At 39.9% G+C, this 11867-nt stretch overlaps 2 pseudogenes; both read right to left on the bottom strand.

The window, feature by feature from the left end:
* The window catches only part of LOC101647634, an 11301-nt pseudogene extending 10171 nt beyond the window's left edge, over positions 1-1130 (bottom strand).
* Positions 1131-1358: 228 nt separating this feature from the next.
* Positions 1359-11596, bottom strand: LOC101647322 (annotated as a pseudogene).
* Between the last annotated feature and the right edge of the window lie 271 nt (positions 11597-11867).

Raw genomic sequence — 11867 nt, 5'->3', positions numbered from 1 at the left:
TTGTACGGATCTCTTGCCTTTTGACCTTCAGGCCCCTTCCTTTTTTCCTCGAAGAGTGTGACAGTTGCTTACCTGAGCCTTATTGGCCTGTTTTTGCCTTTTGTTTTTCCCCTGAAGGAAAAGGTCAAATATGCCCCTAGACCTTGCTTTGCTTGTTTTTCAATCAATTAAGTCAGATTCAAATAATTCAGTAGGTTGAATTTGTAAGAAAAGGATAAGTTCAGCATGTCATTTAGCAAATGATTATGAACACTGGAGGGTTTTCTTTTGGCATTTGTTACCTACTATTAGTTCATGCAAGCAAGGCAGTTTATTTTCACTTTGTAGTTATTTAAGGGAATAAGAGAAGTAACACAGTAATTGTTACATTTTGGAGATAAGAAATTTGCATCCAAAGCCAAAATGTCTTGTTTAATTATTTTCAAAAAGTTTCTTTGTAGTTTACTTTAGAAGCTCACATAGAAGCACTTAGTAAATGAGTTTGTCATACTGTGGTGGCTTGTGTGTTGCTGTGATTCTGGAAGTTTCAGCAGAGCTTCCAGACTAAGAATTGACAATGAGGAAGGAATTGGCTCCCCACTAGGAAAGAACGAGGCACTGAAAACCTTATGCATAGCTTTGAAACATGGTCAGATACTGAAGTCTGAAGAATGGAAGCAGAACATAATAGGAGGTCGTGCTTGGGGATGGGCCCTTCAGTTCTGAAGGTGCCCAAATTGTGAGTGAGGAGGAGCTGATTTTTCTGAGTAGAGCTGACCAGGTTAAAGTGAGTTGAGTAAAGCCTGTGGGAAGTAGAGTCTTCGGGTTCTTCATGTACTGATGGGGCATGGCTCAGGGTAAGGGAAAATAACTGAAAAAATCTGCTGATGATCGTAACTTGGAATGTGAGAAGTATGAATCTAGTAAAATTGGAAGCTGTCAAAAATGAAATGCCAGGAATGTCTTAAAACAATGTTATATGGCAGGGACTTCCATCTTCTTTGGATGTTTCCTACTTCATTCAATATTTTACTTTTTAGAGTTCTTCAATGTTGAAATTCAAAGCATGACAATTTTCTGTCATTTTACCTTGAGGTACGCTGCGCATGTTCCCTATTTAGCTTTTGAACGTAGGTCTTTTGACATTTCATATCACTCTTCTAAGAAATCAGTTTCTTCTCTGTCAAGATTGGAAATTCAATTTGAGAGGTGAGAAGGGGTGCATGTTTATGTTAGAGAAGGCAGTTACCCTTCTCCTGCAGGTCTCCGTGAGGTGCTGTGCGAGCGGCGGGCGTCTCTCGGTCCCTCTGTCCCTCAGACACTGGGATCTTCTGACTGGGCTGTGCGCAGGCGCACAGACACTCCATCTTGCTCTTGACTCAGGTCTGCGGCCCGAGGGTGGTTCGGGCAGTCCCTACCTTGCTTCGGAAGAAGGGCTTGGCGCTGGGCCCGCAGTACTCGTTGTAGATGTGCTTGAAGAGGAAGAGATGGAAGAGGGTGATGAGGGAGGCGACGCTGAACCAGAAGAGGAAGGACAGGCCGAAGCTGAGCACCATGTCCTGCATGATGCCCGGAGCACCTACCCTCACGAGGCCCTTGCAGCCCGGCTTCTGCAGGGTCAGCCTCCACAGGTCGGACAGCTGCAGAATCTGTGGGACACTGGCCAGCTGCCCGGGCCAGAGGTTCTCGGCGTGCATGGTGGCGTGGCCACTGAAGCAGTGGTCTTCCTAGTTGAGCGTGGACTCCTGCTGCTCCCGCTCCCTGTGGCTCAGGCTGGGGCTGAGCAGCGGGGCCAGGGCGCAGGAGAGCATATAGGACAGCGTCAGGTTCACGGTCAGGGTGGACGGCGTGTGGGTATCCGTGATCTTCTTCATTTCCACTTCTGGGCTGAAGAGCTGGGCCCAGAGGCGGCGGTGGTCCTGCAGCAGCTCATTGGCCGGCATCCCCAAGAGCTCCAGCATCTCCTTCCGGGCCAGGTCCTGGAGCGTCTTCAGCTCTTTGGCGGCTTTGCTCTTGAGGGCCTGGGCGTTAATGGGCCCGGAGACATGTACCACCCACAGCACTGTCTCATCCAGTTGGGTGCCACCTGGAGCCGGTTCACTAGCTTTTTTGGCGGCCACCACCACCAGGTGCACTAGTCCCGAGGCCAACGGCGGGTACCGGCCCGAGTAGAGAAGGAACTGGTGGTCTCCGACCTTCTCCAGGTGCTGGTGAAGGCCCTGGGGGCCGGGCCGGCAGTGGGCCCCACAGTCTGCAGCTCGGCCACGCGCTCCGTGGGGTTGGAGAGTTGGATGCGCTGCAGGTGGACTTGCGGCCGGCCCCCGTGCGCCAGAAAGTCCTCCTGCAGCAGCACGCAGTCGCGGCGACCCCCGAGGCTAGCCTAGGTGCCACAGCAGCGGCGGCGGGGCAGGAGCCTGGGACCCCAAGCTGCAGGCAGCGCACCCAGCGCAGCAGACCCTCCCGCAACAGCAGCACTGCCTCCCTGGCTTTGGCCAGCGCGCTGAGCGAGCGCAGCTGCAAGAACGGCAAGAAGTCCGGCGCCACGGTGGGCTCCCGCTCCCCCGGGGTCACCCAGAGCGGGTTAGCCACCAAGTCCAGAGCCAGGAAGCCATTGGCCACCAGCGAAGGCACGCCAGGGTCCAGAGGCACAGCTTCGCTGGGCTCCCGCAGGCCTCGCCAGGAGCTACGAAGGCCGAGAAATACTTATCAGGGTAGAAAGAGACTATCTTATTCTAGAACCCAAATGAAGATGGAATATTTAAGAAGATATTTAGGACTAAGAATCAATCATCGAATTCAGCAATGAGTAATTAATTAGTGATTTTGGGGGGAAATTCACTTTAGTGGTATAGATTAAATCTGGATTGCAGAGAGAAGAGTAATAAAAAATAACAATGCATATATTTTTTCAAGATATTTTGCTAGGCAAAGGAGCAAAGAAACAGGAAATTAGCAACTGGTAGAACTAGATTTGTGATTTTTTAAAGATGACGAAATATCTTCATATTTGTATGTGGAAAAACCCCAGTCAATTAAACTATTATTCAAATGTATGCACGAACTACAAAAACTAATGATAAAGAAAATAAAACATGGGAATTCTACCAATGACTTAATTCAGAAATTGATGAAACACACAATCATGAAGCATTGATAATTTTTGGAAAAAGAACAGAAAAGTTGGGAAAAAAAGGAACGCTAGTTGGAAATTATGGTCTTGCTTAAAGAAATAAAGCTGGAGATAGCATGATAGAATTTTGAAAAACCAACTAACCACTTGTTCATAGCAAATACCTTTTTCCAACAAGACAAAAGGCTACTACCCAGATGGAATTACCGATGGAATACACAGAAATCAAATTGACTATGTCTGTAGGAAGACATGATGGAGAAGCTCAATATCAGAGGCTAAAACTAGGCCAGGGGCTAACTGTGGAATAGATCATTAATCACTCATATGTAAGTTCATGATAAAATTGAAGAAAATTTAAACAAGTACATGAGAGCCAAAACGCAACCTTGAGTCTACCCAAGAACAGATTTGATGCCTTGAATATTAATGACAGGACTGATGAGGTGTGGGAGGAAATAAAGATCATAGTCATTCATAGTCATTCAAAGGTCATTAAAAGGACAGGAAAGAAAGAAAAAATTCAACTGGATCTGAAGAGACTCTGAAAGTTGCTATTAATGTAGAGTAGCTAAAGCAAATGGAAGAAAGGATGAAGTCAAAAAGAGTTGGATAGAAAATTCGAAAGGCAGCTCCAAAAGACAGCCAAATATTACAGTGAAATATACAAAGACCAAGAATTAAAAACCAAAAGGGAAGAACAGCCTCCGCTTAAAGAACTCAAGAAAAAAATTCAAGCCTCGAGTTGCAATATTGAAAGGTTCTACGGGTAAAATAGCAAATAAAGCAAGAAGCATTAATAGAAAATGAAAAGAATACGCAGATACTGTACCAAAAATAACTGGTCAATAATGCACAATTTAAGGAAGTAGCATATGAATAAGAGCCAATGATACGGAAGGGAGAAGTTCAAACTAAACTGACTGCATTAGCCTAAATCAAGGCTCCAGGAATCGATGAAGTGCAATTGAAATGTTTCAATAAGCTAATGAAGTACTGGAAGCTCTCACTCATCTATGCTAGGAAACTTGGAAGACAGCTACTTGGTCAAGTGCCTGGAAGCGATCCATATTTGTGCCCATGCCAGAGAAAGGTGAACAAACAGAATGATCAAAGTATAGAACAATGTCATTAATATTACATGCAAGTAAAATTTTGCTGAAGATCAACTCATGACAGTTGCAGTAGTACATTGGTAGGGAGCTGCCAAAAGTTCAGGCCAGATTCAGAAGAGGACATGGAGCCAGGTATATCATTGCTGATGTCAGATGGATCTTGGCTAAAAAACAGATAATCCCAGAAAGATATTTTATTGACTTTGCAAGGCATTAAACTGAGTGCACCACAGTAAACGATAGATAACCCTGAGAAGAATGGGAATTTCAGAATACTTTATTGTGCTCATGAGGAAATTGTCCATGGTCAGGAGGTAGTTGTGGGATCAGAACAAGGGGACACTCCATGGTTTAAAATCAAGTAAGATCATTATTACGGCTGTATCCTTTTACCAGGCTTGTTCAATCTGTACGCTTAATAAATAATCAGAGAACCTGGTTTATATGAAGAATGTGGCGTCAGGATTGGAAGAAGGCTTATTAGCAACCTGTGATATGCAGATGATACTCCCTTGTTTACTAAATGGGAGGAGGACTTGAAGCACTTGCTGATGAAGATCAAAGACTGCAGGCTTAAGTATGGGTTATAACTCAATGTAAAGAAGACTAAAATCCTCACCCCCTGAACCATTAGTTAATATCATAATAAATGGAGATGAGGTTTAAGTCAATAATTTTGTCTTGCTTAGATCTATAATCAATGCTCATGGAAGCAGCAATCAAGAGTTAAAAAGACGAGTTGCTTAGGTATTGAAAAGCAAGGATGTTGCTTTGAGGACTAAGCTGGGCCTGACCCAAGCCATGGCATTTTCCATTGGCTCAAATGCATGTGGAAGTAGGAAATTGAATAAGAAAGACTGTAGAAGAATTAATTCACATGAATTGTGGTGCTGGAGAAGAATACTGAAAGTGCCGTGACAGCAAAAAGGACAAACAAATCTGAATTGGAGGAAGTACTGCCAGAGTGCTCCTTGGAGGCAAGCAGGGCAAGCAGGACTTCTTGCTACATTCTTTAGATACATTGTCAGGAGAGGCCAGGTCCTGGAGAAGGACATCATCCTTGGTCAAGTGTAGGGGCAGCGGAAAAGAGAAAGGCTCTCAATGAGATTGATTGACACAGCGACTGCAACAATGGGTTAAGCATAGGAAAAATTGTAAGGATAGCGCAGGACTGTGCAATGTTTTATTCCGCCATTCATAGGGTTGCTATAGGTCAGAATCAACTCTCTTGCCCCTGTAAACAAGAACGATATGTTGATGTGCAAGATTCAAATGAAAGAGAGAAAGTGGTGCAGAGTATAATGGACAAATCATTGCAGCAGTGTGTTTGAGTAGAGGAATAGTGCGTGAGAATTTCAGTGATTGTCTTTAGATAGTTGACCTATACTTACATGAAGGGAGATAAAGACTTAGAGATAGAGGTTCTGGCAGGTGGGTGGATGTGGTCTTGAGTTTATATTGAAGTTCTCTGTTTATCGATTGTTTAATTTTCTCCAAAAATTAGAAAGTAGATTCTTTGAACTAGAGTTTTGAAGAACAGGGAACAAACTCTTAGTTATTTAAGAAGTGAGTTGAAAATATATGATAATTACCTAGGAAAGTAAATGAACTAGGATTATGTAGCATAATTGGCAGGACTTTTAGGTTTACCAAGATCATCTTCAGGTTTGAAGATTCTTTTGGAGGATTCAAAGAACTTAGTGCGTAGTCATTAATTATTGTTGTTTGAAGTCAAAGTGACCCAGTGTACAACAGAAAGAAACACTACTTGGTCCTACATGATCCTCAAAATTGCTCCTATTTTCTAGGGTACTCTAGATGGACATCTGAACTTTGAATTCTGAACTTGCCAGCCTGCACAATTATTTGAACCAGTTCCTTAACAATGAATTATGTGAGTTATTGCAGGAAATTACAGAACCTTGAGGAATGAGGGAATGTTGAGGAGTGGGGGTTGATATCAGGGATAATGGAATGGTATAGCATTTTGGAAAAGTGGAGACATTTTGAATCTCCTGGGACAAGTTTTATAATAATTCTTCTAAAAGAAAATTTTTTTCACACATATATTGAAGTGGTAAAATTTAGATCTATAAACAATTTTCAGATTCCATAGAGAAAACCTCAAATTCCATATATTCAAACCTGTGTATATTTTTCCTAATGTTAAAATATATTCCCACTCCACCCAAATCACAAAACACTCCAAGAATACTTTATAGCAGCCAAGAATTAACATTGATTTTTCTTATTGGTTTGTCTTTAAACACACCCTGGGTAACTTAAAGTCCCCATTGTAGAATTGCATTGTAGTATGATTTGACAGCATTTTATGATAGTATTCACTGACTTCTTACTTGTATTGTAAGATATAAGTTCACAATGGGACATTTGAAACTGTGGTTTCCTTGCATTATAAATGATCCAATAGTCACTTTTAAGAATTCCTTTAGGCCTCAGACACCTTCACTGGGGTATGAAACTCATAGGAATGAATGAGGCCTAATGACATTTGAAGGATTACGATTTAAATTCTGGCTATTTCCCATACTGACTGTGATACCTCAGTTTCCTTATCTAAAATATTTGAAAATTACATAGTTGTTGGGAAAATCAGGGATACTTTTATTGATCTACTCCATTTTTATTTAAATATTTTTTAACCATATTACAATTTATTAGATTTCTTCCCAAATTACAATTTTCCTACTCAATTTTCATTTTGTCTCTCAGGGGGAAAATATAATTTATGTATTTTTTCTCTATTTAAATCTTGACTTTAGATAATAAGACACTCTCTAGAGTGTACTTTGTGCCTTGTTGGACATATTCGTTAAAACAAATATTTTTTATGCCTGTGAGCTTTTTTCCTGTGTATTGGCATCAAATGTTGGTTAGTCGATGCAAGTGTTGTAATGTAATGTAGGAACCTATTTTATTTCAAGCCAATGCCACAAGCTATGACAGTATCACATTTATGAAAATTCTCAGCTGACTCTGATTAAGGCATGTGGCAGCTAATTGTGTGTGTGTGTGTTTTTATCCCAAAGGAATTAATGTTTTCTGTTTGTATAAAAATGATCTTTATACACTATCTGAAATGAAAACTGTATATGTTTAGTTTTGAGACATATTTGGTTTCAAATGTCATAGGTAAAAGATCAGCAATATAGTACCTTTTTAAAATCACAACATTTCTGTAGCTTCATTCCCTTTTAAGAAAAATGAAGAGAATGGTTGCCAGGAGACTAAAATGAATCTTGGTATAGTACACCTAAAAAACAATCCCACTAACTACAAAAAACAAAGCCTACAAATAGAAAATACTCAGAACAACATTTCCCAAATGGCTAGAGATTTTCAGTTGGTTGGACACACTAATAAAATCTGTCGAGAAAATAAAGTCAGAAATTCATGCCTAAACATATCTTGGGTATAAAAACAGTGATGCTCCCTTTTCAAACTCACTTTAGAATCACAAAAAGAAGACCTATGGATTATTTCATACCATAACATGCCAACATTGGCTGTTCAGCATCAGGGTTTCATTCCCCTCCCACCCCCCTGCAGAGATGGAAGTATATCTTCCTCAGTCATATTTCAAGTGCCTTCTGCACTGAGGGGCTGTCTATGGAACAGACCAACAATTGACCATATGTAAGTTCAGGCTGAAGCTGAAGAAAAACCAAGTCCATGAGAGCCAAAATCAGAACTTGAGTATATACCACCTAAATTTTGAGAATATTTCAAGAACTAATTCGACACACTGAACATTAATGATGGAAAGCCTGAAGAGCTGTTGGAACATATTGATTATATGAACACGTATAATCAATATATCTAAAACATCATACATGGAGAAAGCCAAAAATCATAAAAAGAAAGGAAAGAAAGAAAATATCAAGGTGGATATGAAAAGAGACTCTGAAATATGTTCTTAATGGAAGATCAGCTAAGGAAATTGGAAGAAATGATGTTGTCAAAGAGTTGAACAGAAAATTTCAAAGGGCAGCTCAAGACAAAATAAAATATTATTATGACAAGTGAAAAGACTTTAAACTGATCTTAAAACTGAAAGAATTCCAAAAAAAAATGGAAGTCTTGCATTGTAATACTGAAAGAGTCTATGGGAAAATATAAAATACTGGGAAATTCTATGAGAAAAATATGAAAAAATGCAGGAGACATTAAAAAAGTTGGAAAGAATCCATAGAGTAACTGTGCCTAAAAAGAATTAGTGAGCATTAACACATTTTAAGTGATAGCATATAAGCAAGGACCAATACTAATGAGGGAATAATTTCTAACGGAAAACACTGAAAGCACTGGAAACATTAGCCAAAACCAAGGTTCCAGGAATTGGTGGAATACCAATTGAAATGTTTCAACAAGCTGAGGAAACACTGGAAGCAATTACTGGTCTATGCCAGGAAATTTGAAAAACAGCTACTTGGCCAACTTACTGGAAGGGATGCATATTTGTACCCATTACAAAGAAAGATGACCCAATAGAATATTCAAATTATAGAAAAATATACCCTGCTTCCCCGAATGTAAGATATCCCCCCAAAATAAGACCACTTACAGTTTTGCCTCTTGCTGAAATTTAAGGCACCCCCCGAAAATAAGACCTCCCTGAAAATAAGGGCCTCCGAAGCTACCATAATTATAGACTCTGGACCGTAGTGGTGGGCACCGCTGTGCAGCTCACTGTTGGCTGCAGTGCAGCCAGAGCAGATAGGAAGTCGAAGGTCTCTTTTAATAAAACAATAAACAAAAAATATGTACCATATTCTTCTTCATGGAAAAATAAGACATTCCCTGAAAATAAGATCTAGCGCATCTTTGGGAGCAAAAATTAATATAAGACACTGTCTTATTTTTGGGGAAACAGGGAAATTAATATCACATGTAAATAGAATTTTGCTGATGATCACTCTACAATGGATGCAGCAGTCCATTGATAGGGAACTGGCCGAGAGTTAAAGCTGGTTTTAGAAGAGGACATGGAACAAAGGATGTCCTTGCAGATGTCAGATAGATCTTGGCTGAAATCAGAGAGTACCAGCAAGACACTTACTTGTGTTTCATTGACTGTCCTAAGGCATTTGACTGTGTGGACCATAACAAACTATGGATAGCCTTCAGAAGAAGGGAATCCCAGAGCAGCTCATGTGGATCCTTTACGTGGATGAAGAGGTGGTTGTGTGAACATAATAAGAGAAAACTGCATGGTTTAAAGCCAAGAAAGTGTGCATAAGGGTTGCACCCTCTCACCATACTTATTCAATTGTATGCTGAGCAGCTGAGCAAATAATCAGAGAAGCCGCATTATATAAAGAAGAACGTGATTTAGGAAGGTTTAACAATCCATGATATACAGGTGAAACAACCTTGCTTGCTGAACGAGAGGAGGACTTGAGTAACTTGCTGATGAAGATCAAGTATTGCAGCCTTCAGTGTGGATTATAACTCAATGTAAAGAAGACCAAAATAGTTACAGCTAGATCTATAGGTAACATAAATATAAATGGAGAAAAGATTAAAGTTGTCAAGAATAATGTCTTGCTTGGTTCTACAATCAATGTTCATTGATTGTAGCAACAGACAAGAGGTGAAACAATGCATTGCAATGGGCAAATCTGTTGCCCAAGACCTCGTTAGCATGCTGAAAGCAGGAAGGTTACTTTGAGGGCTAAGATGCATCTTACCCAAGCCACGGTAGTTTCCATTGCTTCATTGCATGTGAAAGCTGGACATTGTGTAAAGAAGACAAAAGAAGAATAGATTCATTTGAATTATGGTGCTGATAAAGAATATTGACAGTCCCAAGGACTGCTAAAAGGACAAACCAATCAGCTTTGGAAAAAGTACAAAGTGCTCCTTAGAGGCCAAGATGGCAAGGCTGTGTCTTACATACTTTGGGCATATTGTCAGGAGATATCAGTCCCTGGAGCCGGACACCATGTTTGGTGAAGTGGAGGGGCAGCTAAATAGAGGAAGGCCCTGGATGAGAGGAATTGACACAGTGGCTGCATCAACTTGCCAAGGAATAGGAACAATTGTGAGGAGGCACCAGATGGTGCAGCGTTTCATTGTGTTGTATGTAGGGTCTATATGGGTCAGAGCTGACTTGATGGCACTTAGCAACAATAACAACAGAATTATTTGTATACAATGGACAGATAGTGCTTTATTGCCAAATACTTCTTCAAGCGTGATACTATTGTGGTCTCTTCTATGTGAAATAACATGGTGATAAACAGTGGATATTAATATTCTGATTTGTGCCTCAATCATTGCCAAATATAAAGCTTATAAGCCATTATGTTGATCATTTGAGAGATGTTAAATGTTCAGGAAAAAAATTCAAGGAAAAATCACTGTGGTACTTACATAATTTCATGTCAAGTGGATAAGTACAGGGGTGGAGTCTTATCTGTCAATCAGTTTGCAGCTGGATGATGTCTTCTGTGGGCATGGCCTTCTCACGAGGATTCTGGGAACTTCCTCTCTCTCTCTCTACTTCATGGTCTTGTTGAGGAGACACACTGAGTTATTGGAAGGAGCCATGTGGAGACCTGTACCAGCACTGAGATGCTTCCACCGTCACTGGGTCCACAAGACTTTGTACTCACTGGCCTATGATCTTCCTGCATTCAGCACCATTGCATGTGCTGTGTGAGTTTGAAGAGGAATTTTTGGACTAGTATTGGACATATGGGCTGATGTTGGACTTAAGGATTTGATCTGGACTGGGCTGGGATATTTTCTCAATTTACAAATGCTCTTTGTTATAAAGCTCTCTCACACATATATGAGTGTCTCTGGATTTGTTTCTCTTGTCAACCTGGTCGAACACAACCACTAAGGATAGTTCCCTTTTTTATAAAATAGAAATTCTTTGCAACATCTTTTTATGAATCTGGAAACATAAGGTGAACAGTTTTTCTACTGTGTTCAAAGGTAAAACATTCTTCATACAGTAAAATTTATATTTTCCATAAAATTTATTATGGAAGAACATGTTACAGATTTTTTAAAAGGCAATAAATATTATACAAGGGATAAAATAATAGTTCAATTGTGTATAGCTAATATTAAACCTAATATTAAGACATAAACATTTTTCATATTGGATATTTTAAATTATATAAACAGACTAGTAAAATATCAGTGTGACTTACTACACCATGATCTTTTGAAGGACATATTAATCACATGAAATAAATGACTACTTATAAAGAATTTTCACTCTGTGCCAGACAGTGCTTTTCTTCATTTTCTTCATAAAAGCATACCATAAGGCCAATATCTGAGGCATAGCTTTAAAATAAGCCCTTGTAATAACTAGCTTTGTGACATTGGACATCTCTTCTCTGTACCTTAGTTTCCTTATCAGCACATGCATATAAGATTAACTAAGAAAGTAGCATGGTAAGTCAGTAAGTTCATACATGAACAGGTTTATTCCAAGTTAATGTGTGTAAATATGACTTGATCAGTAGATAACTACAGACAAGTTCTGTCAGTAATGTACTTATGTTAGTCTTGCTAGAGTGCTTTCAAATATGAAGACATTTTTTGAATGTGTTATGAGAAATAAAACAATATTGAGATAAAGACTGATATCTACTTAAAAA

This window comes from Echinops telfairi, unplaced genomic scaffold, assembly GCF_000313985.2.
Source record: "Echinops telfairi isolate 266 unplaced genomic scaffold, ASM31398v2 ScPeMD7_7469;HRSCAF=8507_1, whole genome shotgun sequence".
Taxonomy (NCBI): Eukaryota; Metazoa; Chordata; class Mammalia; order Afrosoricida; family Tenrecidae; genus Echinops; species Echinops telfairi.
Note: the sequence above shows the minus strand (reverse complement) of the source record. Positions and strands in the feature narration are given on the sequence as shown.